The sequence below is a fragment of the Lissotriton helveticus genome, chromosome 12 (genome assembly GCF_964261635.1).
Source record: "Lissotriton helveticus chromosome 12, aLisHel1.1, whole genome shotgun sequence".
Classification (NCBI taxonomy): domain Eukaryota; kingdom Metazoa; phylum Chordata; class Amphibia; order Caudata; family Salamandridae; genus Lissotriton; species Lissotriton helveticus.
Genome location: NC_136073.1, coordinates 105,519,156 through 105,532,700, shown reverse-complemented (window position 1 = coordinate 105,532,700; position 13,545 = coordinate 105,519,156).

Below are 13,545 nucleotides of genomic sequence, written 5' to 3'. Positions count from 1 at the left end.
ATCCTAGACACACAGCTCTACCAATGCACCCCAAACCTAAGCTGTAGAAAGGTCTGTTTCAAGGCTTGGCACCTGCATACACCACTACTAATGCTCATCCATCCAGACTAGCATAACTCCTGCTATTCCAACACTTAGATCCACAGAGATTTCTTCTAATGCATCCCAACCCTTCCATTTGCTGTGCGTTCAAAGACAACACCAGGCTCCCTGTCTTCCAAGGGAGCCTGGTTTTTACTTTTCTTTCTATGACTTCAAAGTGATGGGATTTATGTGGCAATCTTGCGGGTACTGGGAAAGAAATTGTGTTTTTTCAAGCACACAATAACATTTAAATGTCTGTAAATTAACTGTGCAAATATTTCGGTATATATTAGAATTAGGAAAGCACAAATGAAGAACATGTTTTGCAATCAAAACAAATCAGTGCACTAGGTGATATAATTTCCACAAATTATCATTTATGTGCTGTATAGTTTTACCCGCAGAACTGTATCACAAATGAAATGGTCATTTCAATGGAAAGTGTGTTGTCTGTAACGGCAGTGCGCTACCACACCATGCATACACACACTCTACACCACTCCACTCTGCAACACTCTTTTCCACTTTATGCCCCTCCTCTCTATGACATGACACTCCACTCTATGACCGACACTCTACTCCACAACACTCCACTCTACTCACTCTATGCCACTTCACTCTAGGCCACTCTACTCCACTCTATGACACTGCACAACACTCTATGCCACTCTGAGGCACTCCATGTGTGCGTGTTTTGTGTGTGTCCCTTGGGATCAAGATACCCCTAGCATGGCATGATACAAGATGAAGGATGCAGACAGGTTTCCCAGACAGTGGAAGTGTATTACATCCATTCTGTGGCTGGAGTTTGGAGATCCAGGCACTGAAGTGTAGAAGAAGATGGTAGAGACCGGGCTACATTCAGAAATTCCTGAACGACCTTGCTAGCAAGGTGCTACTGATTAGTTCTTCCTGAGCACTGCTGTAAGAAAGGGATTATTATTTGGGGCTGACAGCCGCCCCATTCAAGGAATAATAACTTGTAAGGGTGGTCCTTTAAGTCACTAAATTAACTTGAGCACAAGCCTTTAGTAGCCTTGGCACAGAGCACACAGGCTTAACTTTGGACAATATATAAAGTATTTATTCAGTACCAAAACCGTAATAAAGTCAAAACACCAAACTATTAAAATCTCAGACCAAATTAGAAAAATATGGAACATTTTCATAAATAAAAGTGACACCAAAGAACAAAAATTCATTAAGAGGAACTGGAGATTTGAATTTTTAAAGTGTTACACAAAAATAGCACCAAAAAGCACTAAGCGCCAATGACAGTCTATGGAAGCGGTAGACTGGGACTTAGGTGCAATTTCAGGCCAGTGGCAATACACCAAGCGGGTGTGTCCTGATTAAAGAGTTCACCTTCAGACTTTGTGTTTTTTAAGGAGCTCAAAATTCTCCAGCGGGCCAAGCCTGAAGCTACATCAGAAGAAATCAGACATCATTTGCATGAAGTTCCCTTGATAGCTTTGATGGCTTTCTTAGTTCCAACTTTTCAGAGTTTTTGGAGCAGCTTCATGTGGCCACTACTAAGGCTCTCAGACTCGGGACCTCGGGAACAGCACTTAAGGGCCAAGAGCACCAGCCAGGTGCAGTCCAGATCCAGTTAGTACTGATCAACTAGTCACTTCAGGAAAAAGGCCTCTTGCAATGTATGTCCAAGTAGCCACACCAGAGGTCAGTGGACTGAGCCATGGACTTCACTTCTTTGTCATGAGTACAAGAGGGAGTAGGTCCAGTCCTTTAAGGATGTTCTCATGGCACAGACGGCAGGTCCAGTTCTCTTCTGATCTTTCGCAAGTCTAGAAAGTGTTTAAGGAGGGTTCCTAGGGGTGCCACATTATGGTTAGCAGTAGAAAGTGGATGGGGGGGGGGGTGACTCCTGGACACTTTCTAAACAATGGGGAAAAGGTTCCTGGGGGAAACCCTAGCCACTTTTTCAGCACTTGCTGTTTGCCCTGCTGCAGACAATCCCACAGTGTCACTCACTCCTACAATCCAAGATAGATAAACTCTTTCTTTCTTGTGCAGAGCTTGTGTGTCCATCTTGTGGTGTGGCCATGGAAATTGCCATTCCTCACCACTGGTCACTCAAAACTGAATTTGGGGATAGCTCCCCTCCTAGTGAGTTTGGTGCCAGCCTGGCTGAGGGGAAAAGCGCTGCATTCTCCAGGTCTCGCCTTACTTTTACTTGTGAAACGGCAGTTCTCTTTAAATGTTAATGAAGCTCCTGGGTCTATCGCAACTGGTCTTCCTGCAGGCAAAAGAAAAACTACCTCCCCACACGTAGGCTATTGTGTCACCAGGCCTAAGCCATTGTTGTGCTCTAGGAGGCATTTTCACTCTTAATTAAATTAAAGTACCCGCAGGGCAGCAGAAGATGTCAGCTAATGCAGATTAGCCTTCTGGAGTTATAGGCATGGAAAAGTTAGCTTTCTAAAAGTTATGTTTCCTAAATATTTATTACAAATCCCACTTCACCACTGAAGTGGATGTTTAATAAATATGAAAAACAGTCCTTGAATACCTATTAAGCCATGTGTTGTCAGATGTTACATATTAACGTTTATAACCTGTACTCTCATATTTTCTAGGAACCTGTCACAGCCCTGCCAGTGAAAATAGCTTTTGGAGGGCTAGTCACTGGAGGAACATGCCAACTTTAATTTTGCTTCTGTTCCACTTTTAAATATCAGGCACCCTACCTTGTGAGCTACAAGTTGTACTTAGGGTGACTTATTAATATTTAAATGCAGGGTTTCTCTCCTGATAGGGTTATTTTGACAAGTTTGCCAGCTGTTTTAAGGATGCTGCTACACAGAGTATGCATGCAGATTTGTCTTCTCTGTCACTGTGGTTGATAACAAATTCAGTGCTGAAGTCCAAAAGCCACATATAACTTTATATCCTGTGGGTGTATTTCTGTATCATATACATAAGAAGGGTCCAGAAAAAGGTATAAAATCTAGTGTAGTCATGCAGCAAAGGCAGATTTGCTAAAACTGACATTTGAAGGATGGTATGGGCGAGAAGTGGGACTAAGGTTTCTATTGTGCAAGGTAAGGATGTTTTTAGGTCAGGCGAGCCATTTTGTCTATTACTGCTTCAAAGGGGGTGATGACAAGCAGGTGCAGCTACCTCATACTTCATTGCGCCCATGTTGTGGGTGCTCCACTTTGGAGTTAGCCCCAGGACTGCTTGCTGTGAGAAGCATCATTTTACACAAATGTTGTGTCTAGAGAGCAGCCTGAGAAGGACATTTGAAATAAACCAACCCAAACTGGTTCCAAAGTGTAAGGCAGTGGACCACATTCCCCGTCTAAAAATTGTGTATAAAAGTGAGACCCGTATCACCCCACTGTGTTCCAGTTCCAAGTTGTTCATGACCAAGGAAGGGAGTGATCCACTAATTAGTAGAAGGACTGCTTTGTGGCCTGGCCTGGTGTGTGCCTGGCAGTCTGCGTACCAGAGATAAGGGACATCCCCTGAAGACTTCACTTTCTGCTGGAAGAGCTGAGAATCTACCTGGTGCCTACAAGTCTGCCTCCTGCAGAGAGCACTAAGGAGTCTGCCTGGCCATACAAGAGGACAGACTGTCCAGTAGTTGAAACCCAGCATATTCGAGGTCGAGGAACACCCAGAAAAGCAGACTGCCTGAGAGAGTAAAGCCAGAAGTAACCTTTGCTACCGTGGATTCCCTCTTCTCTACGCATGGGTACACGCTGGCAAGAACAGCACTGGGCTTGACGGGCTGCAACTGCAGAGCTGCAGGAATCTGCCACCGACCTGTGTCAGCACTTGCCTATGTTGGGCTGCAATTGTCTACTATGTGAAACCTGTACCAGGTCTTGTCCGGCTGCAACAGCCGAGGTGTAGTAATACTGCACTGGCCTATGCCGGGTCTGGTGGCTCAGTGGACTAATGCATCCACTGAAGGGGCCTGTGTTCAACCTCATGGTCACAGGTTCAAATCCCAGCAAGTCCACTCAGCCTTTCATCATTTTGAGGTCGATAAAATGAGTACCATTGAGTTGGGTAACAATATACATCTGTTATTGCAGCGCCAAGGTGTCCCGTTGCTGGGTGAACGTGCGCTTTACAAATACACATGTTATGTTATGTTGGACTACCACTACCATGCAGCTTAACCTCACACTGCCCCCTACTATATGGCATGATCCCAGCACTGGCCCATGGCAGGTTGCATGTGTCATGCTGTGTGTTTGCTAGCATCAGCCCAGAATTGGCATGCAAGTGTTGAGGACCCTGATAGTGCTGAGTACCCACTACCACCTCCTTCAAGAGACTGTGCATGCTGAAGACGTGGGCTGCCCCGGCCTCCCCTGCGACTGCCGCCAGAACAACATCCAGGGACCGCAGGCCTCTACCTGGGGTCTAGAACCAGGCGCTAAAACACGCAGAGACCGCAGGCCTCCACCTGGGGTCTAGAACCAGGCGCTACAACACGCAGAGACCGCAGGCCTCCACCTGGGGTCTAGAACCAGGCGCTAAAACACGCAGAGACCGCAGGCCTCCACCTGGGGTCTAGAACCAGGCGCTACAACACGCAGAGACCGCAGGCCTCCACCTGGGGTCTAGAACCAGCCATAACAACACGCAGAGACTGCAGGCCTCCACCTGGGGTCTAGAACCAGCCATTACAACACGCAGAGACCGCAGGCCTCCACCTGGGGTCTAGAACCAGCCATTACAACACGCAGAGACCGCAGGCCTCCACCTGGGGTCTAGAACCAGGCGCTACAACACGCGGAGACCGCAGGCCTCCACCTGGGGTCTAAAACCAGGCGCTACAACACGCAGAGACCGCAGGCCTCCACCTGGGGTCTAGAACCAGGCGCTAAAACACGCAGAGACCGCAGGCCTCCACCTGGGGTCTAGAACCAGGCGCTAAAACACGCAGAGACCGCAGGCCTCCACCTGGGGTCTAGAACCAGGCGCTACAACACGTAGAGACCGCAGGCCTCCACCTGGGGTCTAGAACCAGGCGCTAAAACACGCAGAGACCGCAGGCCTCCACCTGGGGTCTAGAACCAGGCGCTACAACACGCAGAGACCGCAGGCCTCCACCTGGGGTCTAGAACCAGCCATTACAACACGCAGAGACCGCAGGCCTCCACCTGGGGTCTAGAACCAGCCATTACAACACGCAGAGACGGCAGGCCTCCACCTGGGGTCTAGAACCAGGCGCTACAACACGCGGAGACCGCAGGCCTCCACCTGGGGTCTAGAACCAGGCGCTACAACACGCAGAGACCGCAGGCCTCCACCTGGGGTCTAGAACCAGGCGCTACAACACGCAGAGACCACAGGCCTCCACCTGGGGTCTAGAACCAGCCATTACAACACGCAGAGACTGCAGGCCTCCACCTGGGGTCTAGAACCAGCCATTACAACACGCAGAGACTGCAGGCCTCCACCTGGGGTCTAGAACCAGCCATTACAACACGCAGAGACCGCAGGCCTCCACCTGGGGTCTAGAACCAGGCGCTACAACACGCGGAGACCGCAGGCCTCCACCTGGGGTCTAAAACCAGGCGCTACAACACGCAGAGACCGCAGGCCTCCACCTGGGGTCTAGAACCAGGCGCTAAAACACGCAGAGACCGCAGGCCTCCACCTGGGGTCTAGAACCAGGCGCTAAAACACACAGAGACCGCAGGCCTCCACCTGGGGTCTAGAACCAGGCGCTACAACACGTAGAGACCGCAGGCCTGCACCTGGGGTCTAGAACCAGGCGCTAAAACACGCAGAGACCGCAGGCCTCCACCTGGGGTCTAGAACCAGGCGCTACAACACGCAGAGACCGCAGGCCTCCACCTGGGGTCTAGAACCAGCCATTACAACACGCAGAGACCGCAGGCCTCCACCTGGGGTCTAGAACCAGCCATTACAACATGCAGAGACGGCAGGCCTCCACCTGGGGTCTAGAACCAGGCGCTATAACACGCGGAGACCGCAGGCCTCCACCTGGGGTCTAGAACCAGGCGCTACAACACGCAGAGACCGCAGGCCTCCACCTGGGGTCTAGAACCAGGCACTACAACACGCAGAGACCGCAGGCCTCCACCTGGGGTCTAGAACCAGGCACTACAACACGCAGAGACCGCAGGCCTCCACCTGGGGTCTAGAACCAGGAGCTACAACACGCAGAGACCGCAGTCCTCCACCTGGGGTCTAGAACCAGGCGCTACAACACGCAGAGACCGCAGGCCTCCACCTGGGGTCTAGAACCAGGCGCTACAACACGCAAAGACCGCAGGCCTCCACCTGGGGTCTAGAACCAGGCGCTACAACACGCAGAGACCGCAGGCCTCCACCTGGGGTCTAGAACCAGGCGCTGCAACACGCAGAGACCGCAGGCCTCCACCTGGGGTCTAGAACCAGGCGCTGCAACACGCAGAGAGCGCAGGCCTCCACCCGGGGTCTAGAACCAGGCGCTACAACACGCAGCGACCGCAGGCCTCCACCCGGGGTCTAGAACCAGGCGCTACAACACGCAGAGACCGCAGGCCTCCACCTGTGGTCTAGAACCAGGCGCTACAACACGCAGAGACCGCAGGCCTCCACCTGGGGTCTAGAACCGGGCGCTACAACATGCAGAGACCGCAGGCCTCCACCTGGGGTCTAGAACCAGGTGCTACAACATGCAAAGACCGCAGGCCTCCACCTGGGGTCTAAAACCAGGCACTACAACACGCAGAGACCGCAGGCCTCCACCAGGGGTCTAGAACCAGGCACTACAACACGCAGAGACCGCAGGCCTCCACCTGGGGTCTAGAACCAGGCGCTACAACACGCAGAGACCGCAGTCCTCCACCTGGGGTCTAGAACCAGGCGCTACAACATGCAGAGACCGCAGGCCTCCACCTGGGGTCTAGAACCAGGTGCTACAACATGCAAAGACCGCAGGCCTCCACCTGGGGTCTAGAACCAGGCACTACAACACGCAGAGACCGCAGGCCTCCACTTGGGGTCTAGAACCAGGTGCTACAACATGCAAAGACTGCAGGCCTCCACCTGGGGTCTAGAACCAGGTGCTATAACATGCAGAGACCGCAGACCTCCACCTGGGGTCTAGAACCAGGCGCTACAAGATGCGGAGACCGCAGGACTCCACCTGGGGTCTAGAACCAGGCGCTACAACACGCAGAGACCGCAGGCCTCCACCTGGGGTCTAGAACCAGCCATTACAACACGCAGAGACCGCAGGCCTCCACCTGGGGTCTAAAACCAGCCATTACAACACGCAGAGACCGCAGGCCTCCACCTGGGGTTGTCGTGTATTTCTATAGGTTCTGAATCGATCCCCCTATTCCTGACCCTATTCTGGTTAAACTACCTAGCTAGTTAACTAACAGTCAGCCCATGAGGCAAGAAATCCCCCATGATGCAGATACCGTTATCTGACGCAGTCACACTACGGCACAGGAACGTGTTATCTGATTAGGTCATAACGCTTGAGATCTAATTAGACAAGCGACATTCCTCCAGCCCCTGATAAGGCATACGACGTTCTCATAACAAATCAAACCTATGACAACCTGGATAATCCGTGCGGCCATTGTTTTGATTTCACAGAGAACTTTAGTAAAGAATGTGCTAACGAGCAAGTCGTATGACATCTTTATTGACGTACCTATGTCCATCCTTACGTCAATCCCGGCACCTTTAAGGTATAAATATTGCCGACCTTGCCCTATGCAAACACACGCGTGGTGACAAGACGGAGCAGCCATACTTGCCGAAGCCGAGAGCAGAAGCAGACCCCGCAGGCAGCAGCCCCGCCTTCCTGACGCGCTGAGAGACGCGCTGCTATCTCAAGCCGAGAGACCCAGCACCGGCGTTTCTGGGCAGCCCTCGCAGGCAGCCTGGAATATCGAGAGCAGAGAAAGAGATACCATTCCTCATTCATCCTAAATTCCAGGTACAGAACTGAATAACCCCTCCTAGAGAATTCTTTAGTTATTCACTTGGCAAAAACAAACTTAACTTAAACTGTAACTTTCTATTCCCGCCCACGTATTAGACTTAGGTCAGGTACACGGGGTAGGCGTATTTAGAAACACCAGTTGAGCACGTTTAGTCAAATGTATATGTGTATGTAAATATATTTTAATCATTTTAAAACATCATATGGCTCAGAAACCATATCAATGTTTTTACAGTATTATTTTATACTATTGCTTTTAATGTATGCACTTTACTTAACTATAAGTATTGCAATAATATCGATCCATTTCTCTTGTACGAGAAAAGAGACTGATCAATAAATAACATCTTTTATTGAACACGCCCGTCTCTTCCTTTTCTCTACATTCTGATGAGACTAAGAATGCACGTACTGACTGAGTAAAATAATTGCCTTGTGCTCACACGACTCTTGAGATTGACTCTTGATTAGGGGAGAGCAAAGTTGTCATGTTCTATGGTTGTCAGAAACTAAATCCCTTCTTGTCTAATCAGGGGAGTTAATCCTTCCTTGAACATTCGAGAAAGTTTCTAGCGAACTCTGAGCTTAGCTGGCAAACCCAAAAATTAAGTCTAGCATCGACAGTAGTAGACCTAGTTAACGTCTGGCCTAGGCCTTTACTGCTGTAGGTACTATTCCAATGCGCAGAGCCTATTGGGAAAATAGGAGCTACACTACATGGCGCCCAACGCGTTTGGAAAGGGCGATAAAACTAACGTAAGACATTTAGAGTAACTCAGTCGTGCTTTCTCACTCAGACCCCTTTTCCCAAATACTCCAAAGACGTCTGGAGTGGGTGAAAGGTTATTATATCCTCCAAAACCTCGCAGGAGGGAACTCCTATGTATGGTTCTTGGTCTAGTCAACGTTGAAGGATAAACAGTGTTCCAAAATATTGTGCATCTAATCTCTGTTTCCATAAAGGAACCTGATCTGCAAATAAACATAATACCGTCCTGTCAGCAAAATGGACAGCGATGAAGAACGAGAGGTTACTAGATTAGCTACTGAAATAGCAGATGCTGATGCTACCATGCAAGCAGCAGACGCGGATATAATACTCATTCCGGTCGCCAAAAGGAGATCTATAACCTTAAAACTTATAGAAAATGGACTGACACCTAGAGGTGGCACAGTCATATTCGTAATCGAGGCACACGAATATCGGCAGACAGAGGTATACTATACATGGATACATTTTCCAGCAGCTAATACTATAACAAAGTACTTCCACTATTACAAAGTAGAGGAACCTCCTAATGAGTACACTCCTTTCGAGGAGGTGGAAGTACCACTCAAATTCCAAGAGCATTTGCTCTTATTTGATGGCACCCTAAAACATAATAATCACATTACAAGGCTCGGTCCTTTAGGAAGACCAGGAGCAACGTGGCCGGTCCTAGCCGGATACACACCATATCCAGACATCGAAAGAATGCCTGCAGCAGAGCTGTTAATACAGCTAAAACAACTACTAAAAATTCACAGACAATTAGTTCAGTATGTAATGCGGACTTCAACAATTCAGCCAGCGATTAAACTTCCACAGCTGACCCCTCACCAGGGGAACACAAATAAAATTACACCACAGAACATCCAATCCTGCCTAGGTAAAGTTCCAGCTAAACGGGAACAAATACCATTCTGGTTGGCACAGAAAATTACCCAAATAGAGGCGGTGTTTCCTGACACCACCCCATTAGAAAAACACAGGATTCTGACTATATGTCTCCCAATGGGAATCGCACCACACATTGAGGACTGTGACACTTGGGGTACAGTCTTTGCTTCCATCTACACAAAAACACACGGTGTCCCATCCATTTCGGTGATACCAGATGTGCTAAAACAAATTCAAGATGAATACGGTCCAGAACCTGCTTTAACTCTTGGTATGAAATTACTAAAAGACTTCAAGCAGGTCTCGGCTATATTACTAGCCAACATAAAGGGTGAAGCAGCAAACGTGGCGATCCGCCAGAGGTTAAAAGAGACAGATATAGCAGACCAACCAGCTGAAATTGCCAGAATCATAGAAAAATCCTATGAAGAACTAGGCAGAGATAGTCTAGGTGGAATACCAATAAAACCGCAACTGACTACAAGTCCAGAAAAAATATTTTTTAATAATAATAATAATTCACCAAAAAAGAACTGGGATGGGAACAAACAATCCAATCCCAAAGAAAAGAAATTCCAGTCCAGAGGAAGGTCTCCTAGGCGAAGAGAGAAATCTCCAAACCCGAGACAAAGGTCACCCCAGAGTGAACCCTCTGGGAATAGATATAACCTTAGAAATAGGGATAATATTAAAAAACCTGATAGATATCAAGACATTGATACACGTCCCTCTCAATCTTTTCAGAATTCCTCGCAGAAATCGGAAAGAAGAGGACGATCAGAAGAGCACGCCAAGTCCAAAGACAAGGAACCTGCTCAACTGAAAAAGAAATCACAATTTCCAAAAAAGAAGGTAGCCAGTATCAAGGTAGTTAACAATGCCGAGAATACTGAGGACACAACTGAAAAACGGAGAGTGGGCTCAGACAATGCTAGACAGCGCAGCAGAGGTGAGCATAGCTCGCAAAGTCCTTATGAATCATCTGGAGACAGTGGACACGAATGAATACCTTCAAGTGGAAACTGCAGATACCAGAGTTAGCAAGCCCCACAAAATATACGAGATAACAATACGTATAGAGGGAGATAAGACTAGGAAAATAAGGGGACTATTTTGGGATAACCTCTCAAAGGGTTATGACATCCTTTTAGCTGAAAAAGACTGGCCACCAGAGTTTGTCAGGGAGTGCCCTCATGGCGAAGAAGTAATTATGCCTGCCTTCTCGAATCAAATCCCGATTCATAAAAAATACACACTTGCTAGAAAGTGGGCAGTGGCCTTAGCACCTGCTTTATATAAAAATCATGTAGGATGGGATGAGGATTCTCCTCCTCACAAAGTCCAGTTAAAATCACAACCAACTGCACAAAGGCAGTACCCAATTAAGCAAGAAGCTAAAAAACAAGTAAATGAAATACTAGATCAGCTAGAATACCAGGGGGTGATTGAAACTTGCACCTCACAAATGAACAATCCTTTGTTTCCGGTCTCCAAACCAGACAATTCATATCGTCTAGTTTTGGATTACCGACACCTTAACACATGTTGCAAAACTTTTGCAGTGCAAAACTCACACAGTGCTGCACTAATGAATAACATAGTGCGCAAAAAATACAAAACTACCTTGGACATCTCCAACGGATTCTTTTGTCAAAACATAGCACCAGAGAGCAGATATTTAACAGCTTTCTCAGTAAATGGCACTCAAAAACAATTCTGTCGGTTAGCCCAGGGGTACAAGAACAGCCCGGGGGTATTCTCAGCAAGAGTAACAGAATTACTACAACTATATGATGATGAAGCATTATCTTATGTCGATGACATTTACTTAACAGATGATGACTTGGAAACTCACTTGAAAAGAGTGAACACCATAATACTTGGTTTCGCTGCAGAGGGTTACAAATTCAACTTCAAAAAATCCAGAATTGCCCATCTGACAGTCCTATTCTTAGGATATGAGTTATCAAGTGAAGGCAAAAGCCTGGCAGACAATTTCCTAGAGAAATGTGCCGTAATCCAAGCTCCTAAAACACTAAAAAACCTACAGTCAATTCTAGGCTTCCTAAATTTCGGAAGAAAATTACGCAGAAAGGGTCAAACCCCTTTACGATCTAATTAAACCAGATTTTAAAAGATCCAGTTGGACTCAAACACACACAGACATTTTGAGATCCTTACAAACAGACATGCTAATTAAGACAAAATTAGAAACACGTGATAATACACGCAACCTTGTGATCCGAGTCATCCCAGGGAGATGCGGATTCACATACCTAACCTCTAATGAGGGAGAAAAGGTACCAATTGCATTCAGATCACACTTGTACACAAAAGCTGAACAGAGATTCAGCAACAAAGGAAAAATTGTTCAAGCAGTTCAAACCGCAATAGCTAGAGAAAAAGACATAGCTGACGGTAGACATATCACAGTCAGAACAGCTGAATCAGCCTTTGAGGCATTAACAACACCGTGTAATTTACCAACAACAACATTGGATCCAGAATGGTTACAATGGGTAAATTCAATCACAACGGACAAAGTATACTACTTCTTTGATCCAGAACTAGAAGAATTAAAAAATCTAAAATATGAAAAAACGTATCCTCTGCCAATCGACATTCTGCCTCTACGACATTACGCCTGTGTAATCTATACAGACGGACATGCTCAACCCTCCGTTTGGGGAGAACATGCATACAATCCCACATGTGAGATCACAAAAGAAGTGTGGCGCGGAGGTAAACTAAGACCTCTATTAACAAAATCACACTCAGTAGAAACTAATTCAGAACTGCAAACTGAAATAATAGCTTTGAAAATGGCGCTAGATAATGCGGATCGCGAATTCCCGACACTTATAGTGTCAGATTCATATTTCTGCGTCAAAGCATATAACAAGGATTTGCAGACATGGATTCAGAACGGTTACAAAGATGACACAGATGCACCAATAAAGCAGAGACTTCTCTGGGAACAAGTAGCTCTTTTGAAGAAAGAACTACCAAAGACTCACGTGACTCACTCACTGAGTCATCAACGTGATGGCGTTCACGTTGTGGGGAATTCATTGGCTGAGACAGCCGCAGCGGCAGCCACTAAATCGGCTCCCGTAGATCGAAAAAAGCGTACATTAAAATACATTGACAGTGAAACATTGCTGGCGGTGAAAACGTCATCAAAAGGCGACTGCTCAGCGTTACCGATCAACTATCCACTCAATTATACATACATAATCGATGCAAACTCCGTCCCTTTTGCTCGAATCCCTGGAGTGGGGGATAGAGTGATTCCAAACATGGACAGGAGAAACTTGTTAATCGCAGACGCACACATGGGCGAGGGTCGCAGACACCTTAAATTAAAAGATTCTCTGGAAGATTTACAATCACGGTACTGGTGGCCAGGCATGAGCCTCCATCTTACCATCTTTGGAAAAAACTGCCCAAACTGCAACAGAGATCGCAGTGGGGAGAGAAGCAGTTTAATACCTCGTCGTATCAAGGCAGATAATATTACCAGCAAAAAGCAGGGCTTGCGATTAACATATACAGGCTAGTTCCCACTTATAATGTAGATCCTCAGCACTCGGCTGACGTCCGGACTGTTATACAAGATTTGCGAGTCTAAATGGCATATACGCTAAGAGCATGCTACGTTCGACCATTTTTTTTTCTTTTTCTCAGGCAATCCAGCCTGGGGGGGGAAAGAATGGCCAAATGAGCACAGCCCAGCGGGAATCTTCTCACTTCCTTCCTGAGGGTATGGGATGGTGTAAAGAAAAAACCAAGACAGAAAGCAATCTATAATAGAAAGGATATTAGGTTCGGGAGCTGGGTGGGTCAA